At 35.5% G+C, this 8360-nt stretch overlaps 1 long non-coding RNA gene across 2 annotated transcripts; it reads right to left on the reverse strand.

Moving 5' to 3' along the window:
* Window positions 1–578: 578 nt before the first annotated feature.
* On the reverse strand, window positions 579–7754 carry LOC141598690 (uncharacterized). Of its 2 annotated transcripts, none has more exons than XR_012523619.1 (3): window positions 7560–7754; window positions 7354–7461; window positions 579–1242 (listed from the first exon to the last, which is right to left on the reverse strand). It is a non-coding gene; the product is annotated as an uncharacterized LOC141598690 (long non-coding RNA). The 2 variants fall into 2 exon arrangements; XR_012523623.1 differs by lacking the exon at window positions 579–1242 and adding an exon at window positions 4610–5317.
* Window positions 7755–8360: the final 606 nt, after the last annotated feature.

The raw sequence follows: 8360 nt of genomic DNA on the forward strand, positions 1-8360 counted from the left end.
AAGGCTATCAAGCAGTGAACATATACTCGTCAGAGACTATAAAGACCTATCTATGATGAAGGCCGAAATACTCACCTAGGACCTAGTCACAGCTAGTCCCAGCTTGAATATTTTAGCCCACACCACCCAAAACTCACCACATAAGTCAAGTAAGACACCCACTTAACCTTAAGAGGGCAAAAAGTCCTACTTACCAACATAAATTCTAATATTCTATCATATGAAAGCTATATAAATGTCTATTTACAGCATACAATCCCAACAGTTCCTCAATAAGAATTCAATACCAATTTCCAATCCTAGCAATTATAACAATATAAAAGGCTTTAGGGGAAACTAGGGCCATTACTACAAAATAAGAAGCTATTTAAACTCAACTAACTAAATAAGAAACTATTTAAATTCAACTAATTACACATGTGAAATAGAGATATAATAAATGGCCTAAAACAAGAAAAAGGCCGATTATCTAATTCATTCAACCGAATTTTTACCCGCAACCCCACCTGCGACAGTGCGGGTCAAATTGCGGCTGACCAATCACTCAATTAACTGACATCACATCAGTCAAAGGGACTAAGGCTCAGTTTTCGGCACACTCAACAAAACATTTCAATTATAGCTATAAAATTCATTTTGAGCCTATTAATTACCATTTCATTTTGTAAATTATCCTAACATGTGATAATTGTCAATATAACATAATTTTTCTACCATTAGCATAACTTTTATGATTCTCTTAACAAATTTAACCATGTATACTCATTCTAACTATATCCATGATGAACTTAAAATGACGGACAAAGCATGGAAAACCGCGAAACAAGCAACGGACCGACCCGGGCCAACCCCAAGACCGGCCGGGCTGCCGTGGGCCTGCCGGCTGCTGCCGGGCCCGCTGCCGCACCATTTCTTCTCTTTTTTTTTCATTTTTATACATTATAAGACCGTCTGAAAATTAATTAATCGTCCCCAATTCAATTTTGATAATTTAAACTACCAAAAGGCACAAATTAAGCTTGCATGCAACTAAGTTTAACATGTGAAAAATTACTACCCAAACAAAAATTCACCAAACATACAAAAATCAAAAACATGTGACGATAATTCGTCGAGTAGCTCGAAATATGTTACCTTAAGCTAGAAAATGAGCAATTAGTCCTCAAAACCGAAATCCTAACCACAACTAACCGCTATCCTCTACAATATACGAGTCCCCGAACTCGTCTTCCAATCCTTCACCTAATTTAACAATAAAAAACACAAAAATTAAGCACAAAACCGAAATCACCGAAATTTGGTCTTAAAAGAACTTAATGAAAATTGAAATTAGAACATACTAAGTTGTAGATCGTGGCGAGGGCATTCCGGAAAGGTAAATTTCGCGAAAAACGGACAAGAAACGAAGATTTTATGGCGATTTTAGGCTTGATTTTATATAAATGGTGTTTTGGGTTGAATTTGTGAGATGTTGATGATGATGATGGAACAAAATCAGAAAAAAGAAAGAAAAGAAAAGGGGTGTGCCGTGTAAGAGGAAAAGAAAGGAGAAAAAAGTACGTGCGGAATTTTTAGTCGGGATTTTTAACGAGTCGGTTTTGACTCGTTTCAAAAATAATTAAATCCGTAAGTCAAATGCAAATTCCGTCAAGTCCAAAGTCTTTAAACACGAGATTACAATAAAATTGAGTATTCATTCGACCCATATCCAAATTCGTTTACCCAACGTTCAAACGAATTGTCATTTTCCCCCCGATACGCCCTTATTTCGAAATAAAAGATTTTACACGGTTTAAACTATTTTTAAACATTTCCAAACTATCAAAATAAATACTTTTCTTCAAAATATAATAAAATTATATTTCTTTGAATTATTTTTACTTTAAATACATTATTGTCAAATTTTACTTGATTAATTAATTATTTTCAAACATATTAATCGGTCCAAATTTACGGGCGTTACAACCACCCCTCCTTTCAAAAAGTTTCGCCCTCGAAACTTAGAAGGAGAAATTATAGTTATAAGAAAATATAGGTATCTTTTCAATGAAACGGTGATACTCTTGTTGATCAGACAAGAACATCCATATTCATATCAAGATATAAAAATATTTCTACACCAATAAATGAGAAAATCCATTATTGGGACGTCTCCAACAACGAGATTTAACATTCACTAATGTTAAAACCATTGAAAATCATAAAAGCCTTTTCAACCTTTTAGTTTAAAATTCTATAGTAAGAATACTATCTTTACTAAATATGATTATACAAGGCTTAGAAACTCGGAACAAAAGTAAGAAAAAGGAATACCTTACGGAAATAAATCAAAATTTCATTTTCAAATCCTTAAAAAATAGGTTAGGTTTGCAGAAGTGACATAAACTTTCAAGAATGAATCGAAACTGGTAGCTTGAAATATTTAGAAATTCCCCGAAGTGAAAAGTAACTTAGACCTCATAGGAGCAGGTATGCTAAAAGGATTCAAGCTTAACTAATCAAAAAAAAACTATGATGAATTTTATGGGGTAAGAATTGAAGTCATAATTACAAGGATGTCAAAGATAGAGTTTCATAAGTTACCAACATCAAACTTACGAGAGGAGTATGATGATGTAAGGAAGAGAGATATGAGTGGTAACGCTCATGATCAAGGAAGAAGGGAGATTAGACACCAAGGAAACGCCAGACACCCATATCTCCAATAACAACATCACTCCCAAGAGTCTCCTCAATCGCTTATGTTACTTCTTCCTAACATATTCCCTGGAACAAGATATTTCACTATAAGTGTGATCTCAAAGCTCCAAATTCTCAAACATCCCGAAACAACTTTCACAAGCCTAAGGTCAAGACTTCCAACAAAGCTGTATTTGTATCCCACTAGTGTCAACTATGGGTTCCTCAAAAAGTAAACCTTTAATCAAGAGTCCTAATTCCATGCTCTAAACTCCAAGAGAAGGTTCCTCAAAAATTCCACAAGGTTCTCATTTCAAAACAAGGTAGTAACATACCAACCTCAAATTATGAAAAATCAATAGGATCTCAAGTTTCTCTATCCTTTTACTTATTAAGGATTCTCAAAAGCGAACTACACCCGGCTCAATATTGTCTCATCATGTCAAGCACTCAATGCGACCTCAAGGTCTATAAAACTATAGGATTAACAAATTCTTCTCAACACTAAGTCTCTCTAAACTCAAGAACTCTCAAGAGTCAACTACAATGCCAAATCACATCACCAAACCATTCTGGTCATCAACATCCCCAAGGAGTATTCTTTCAAATTTGATATCCTAAACTTACTTACCATTAAATTCTCAAGGTACAAGGTCATAATTGTAACAACACTTTATCACCTCAGAGTTTCTAAACCATAAATTGAAATTAGGTTCCTTAGCCTAACAATTGGTGTCATCCATACCATTACCCTTTCTAGTTACCAAAACAAGTGCTAAGACTTCCCAACAATGTAGCTTACTCTCACTCTCATAACATACTTCAAGTAGTAATCAATATCACCCTCTAAAACCAACAAATAATCCCACATTTAACATTTCCACATGATAACATATACACTATCAAACCCTGATATCTAAAATGATTATGGAAGCCCAACCCAAACTCGGCTACTTAGTCAAACCTATATCCTCAAATCACATCTTACAAACTCTATAAACATGGTCAACAGGGTACCAACTATACTAAGGAGGTAAGGAGTGATAACGGAATAGAGTAACAGTAAAACATTTCTGAAGGGTACATGCATCTGACAAGTGAGGAAACTAAGGAGTCAGACCGTAAAGACAACGGTTGACAAAAATAAGAGGTATTCGAGTTAAGAAGATATCTCGGGAAAGAAGAAGATACGTAAAATTTAGCATAAAGACAAGGTTCAACGATCGTTAAAGAGAAGGAAAGGAGAATAGAAGCGGCACAATGAAAGGGTTACCGCTTACTAAACACTCATCAAAGCTTATGATCGATATGATAAGGTTACTTCACTAAGGTGCTCAACAAAGCCCTAAATGTCTACTACATCGTAGGACTAACAAGGATTCCACAATGGTAAGTATTCCTCAACTCAATTGATTCTAAGAGCCAAAATCAATTCACCACACAAATTCATTTGTTACCATCCATGTCCCAAAGTATCTCCTTTACAATTCTCGTCATTGAACTTCACTTACTATGTCATCTCCAAGTACCCTGGCTTGTTTACTCCATCATCACACCACTTAATGCTTCTAGTTTCCGATACCATAAATTGGAATCACATCCTTGAACTCACGAACTATATCGAACAACATTCCACCAAAATTCCCAAATTCAGATATGTTTTATAAGGTCAACAAGGGCTACTCTATACTAGATTTGATCAACTCAAAAGGTTTAACAAACTATCTAATTCCGAAGTACAATACCAATCCATTAATCAACATCAATGTCCTATTGTATTCCTTTCAAGGCCCACAAGGATTAGGGCTAACTATCATATCTTTAATTCTCCACAAGAAATATCGAGACTCTCAAATGGAGTAGCTTAGGTTCATTCCATCCTATGTTCTAAGTTAGTACCCATCTTTGAATCACCTATAACAAACAAGCTCTCTATAGACATAAATCCCAAGGTATTTTCTCAACTCACTAAACTCTCACATTAAGCACAACTAACAAGATTAACCAAAGGATCCCAAGTTATATTCTCCTATACCACTCAAACCTTAACCAATCAATTTCTCAACTCGTTCACGCCCTCCAAAGTTACATTCTCTCAAAACTGGGTTCTCTTGGACAAGGGAACTATCCTGCGGTATAAAAGGAAAGTGTCCACATGGACTTTATTATAAGAAGAAGACGAACCTAAGATGAAACGGGAGAAAGAATTGAAAGGTAGTTACCTAGGCAAGATAAGAGGAATTTGAAAGACGAATGACCAACGAAAATGGAAGATTAAGGTAAGATACACTGAATACGAAAAGAAATATCAAGAAAGTGGAAGCATTCTACATTTGGCATAACCAACCTTTAGTGGCACCAAAACTAATAACTAACAATCAACAAACCTAACAATTAGCAATCACAAACAGACTACCACATAAAATCCTAATTCTACCCATCCTACCCTTCTCTCAAGTTTATTATTTTAAGGTCAAGTGATTTCTAAGTGGGGTGCACAAACGTGCATCGGGAGCAATAGGCTCTGATACCAACTGTGACACCCTTGATATTTAGCGTTATCTAATTACTTAAATGCGTAATTTCTACAGAAAAACTGGTAGGATATGTTTGTAAATGGTTCAACTAATCCAAAAACCTGCAATTTCAAAAATTTTCTAACTAAACCATTCACAACCAATTCCAACTCAAGAAGAGTGTCAGAAACCCTGCAACAACTGATAAACTAATTTACATACATAGCTTAAGACGCGGAAATATAAAGATACAACCCAAAAATAGAAAGGGAGACATATGTCCCTTCAAATTATATACAAACCAAAAGTGTAAAAGGTTTACTAATAAAATAGCCAAAACTAGGTCCAAGGTTCCTTGCTCACTAGCCGTCTCTGTGACCCCAAACAAAGCATCAACAACCCACAATCGCATTTTATACAAACACGAAAGCCACAATTCAGTGGGGAGTAACTTCGAGTCCTCCCAGCCACGAATCGTCAAAATTAATGTAACATGTAAACAATTTGATAAACCATTTACTTATCATGTATTCTAACAAATGACCCCTAAACTGACCCAACTAACTATCATGTGAATCATATAACAAATTGTAATCCAAACTCTATCAACCATAGCCGGCTTGCATCTCACCTTCTATGATTCATAGAATCATCAAACAAGAAAGGGCAATATATCAAAGACAGGCATAAGTTCTTAGCACCGTCAATAGTCACTTTGTAACTCAAGTCTATACCACGAGGTAGGGAAGGTAATCGAACCGGTATCTTGGCTCAGCGGTTACTATTAAGAAAACATGGCCAAGATACAACACAACCCTAGCCTAAAATCTGCGCAGACCTAGACATGCGGATACACACCACCGCACCCAAGACTCACAACTTTTTTTAAAACAAAGTGAAGTGAGTACCCTAAGGACACCACCGAAGGGTCGGCTAGTACTTAAGCTGACCCCATACTATCAAAATTAGTACCTGAGGTCATGCCCCAACTTGGATAAACATCCACTAGTCAGGAACACAAAGGCTATCAAGCAGTGAACATATACTCGTCAGAGACTATAAAGACCTATCTATGATGAAGGCCGAAATACTCACCTAGGACCTAGTCACAGCTAGTCCCAGCTTGAATATTTTAGCCCACACCACCCAAAACTCACCACATAAGTCAAGTAAGACACCCACTTAACCTTAAGAGGGCAAAAAGTCCTACTTACCAACATAAATTCTAATATTCTATCATATGAAAGCTATATAAATGTCTATTTACAAAGATATACAATCCCAACAGTTCCTCAATAAGAATTCAATACCAATTTCCAATCCTAGCAATTATAACAATATAAAAGGCTTTAGGGGAAACTAGGGCCATTACTACAAAATAAGAAGCTATTTAAACTCAACTAACTAAATAAGAAACTATTTAAATTCAACTAATTACACATGTGAAATAGAGATATAATAAATGGCCTAAAACAAGAAAAAGGCCGATTATCTAATTCATTCAACCGAATTTTTACCCGCAACCCCACCTGCTGCTGCGACAGTGCGGGTCAAATTGCGGTGACCAATCACTCAATTAATCGACATCACATCGATCAAAGGGACTAAGGCTCGGTTTTGGCACACTCAACAAAACATTTCAATTATAGCTATAAAATTCATTTTGAGCCTATTAATTACCATTTCATTTTGTAAATTATCCTAACATGTGATAATTGTCAATATAACATAATTTTTCTACCATTAGCATAACTTTTATGATTCTCTTAACAAATTTAACCATGTATACTCATTCTAACTATATCCATGATGAACTTAAAATGACGGACAAAGCATGGAAAACCGCGAAACAAGCAACGGACCGACCCGGGCCAACCCCAAGACCGGCCGGGCTGCCGTGGGCCTGCCGCTGCTGCCGGCCCGCCGCCGCACCATTTCTTCTCCTTTTTTTCATTTTTATACATTATAAGACCGTCTGAAAATTAATTAATCGTCCCCAATTCAATTTTGATAATTTAAACTACCAAAAGGCACAAATTAAGCTTGCATGCAACTAAGTTTAACATGTGAAAAATTACTACCCAAACAAAAATTCACCAAACATACAAAAATCAAAAACATGTGACGATAATTCGTCGAGTAGCTCGAAATATGTTACCTTAAGCTAGAAAATGAGCAATTAGTCCTCAAAACCGAAACCCTAACCACAACTAACCGCTATCCTCTACAATATACGAGTCCCCGAACTCGTCTTCCAATCCTTCACCTAATTTAACAATAAAAAACACAAAAATTAAGCACAAAACCGAAATCACCGAAATTTGGTCTTAAAAGAACTTAATGAAAATTGAAATTAGAACATACTAAGTTGTAGATCGTGGCGAGGGGATTCCGGAAAGGTAAATTTCGCGAAAAACGGACAAGAAACGAAGATTTTATGGCGATTTTAGGCTTGATTTTATATAAATGGTGTTTTGGGTTGAATTTGTGAGATGTTGATGATGATGATGGAACAAAATCAGAAAAAAGAAAGAAAAGAAAAGGGGTGTGCCGTGTAAGAGGAAAAGAAAGGAGAAAAAAGTACGTGCGGAATTTTTAGTCGGGATTTTTAACGAGTCGGTTTTGACTCGTTTCAAAAATAATTAAATCCGTAAGTCAAATGCAAATTCCGTCAAGTCCAAAGTCTTTAAACACGAGATTACAATAAAATTGAGTATTCATTCGACCCATATCCAAATTCGTTTACCCAACGTTCAAACGAATTGTCATTTTCCCCCCGATACGCCCTTATTTCGAAATAAAAGTTTTTACACGGTTTAAACTATTTTTAAACATTTCCAAACTATCAAAATAAATACTTTTCTTCAAAATATAATAAAATTATATTTCTTTGAATTATTTTTACTTTAAATACATTATTATCAAATTTTACTTGATTAATTAATTATTTTCGAAACATATTAACGGTCCGAAATTTACGGGGCGTTACATAGTAGCTGTATTTTGATGTTGTGCTTAGCGGGAGTGGACGATCGCGACATTGATGAAGCTTGAGTCGAGTTCTCACGAGTCTTTAAACATTGGTTTTACATTTGAGTGTAATAAAGTTGTAAACTTTACATTTCATTGCTTTGGTTGGGAGTTGTAAGCCGTATTGGCAGTTTT

This window comes from Silene latifolia, chromosome 1 (assembly GCF_048544455.1).
Source record: "Silene latifolia isolate original U9 population chromosome 1, ASM4854445v1, whole genome shotgun sequence".
NCBI classification, from domain to species: Eukaryota; Viridiplantae; Streptophyta; class Magnoliopsida; order Caryophyllales; family Caryophyllaceae; genus Silene; species Silene latifolia.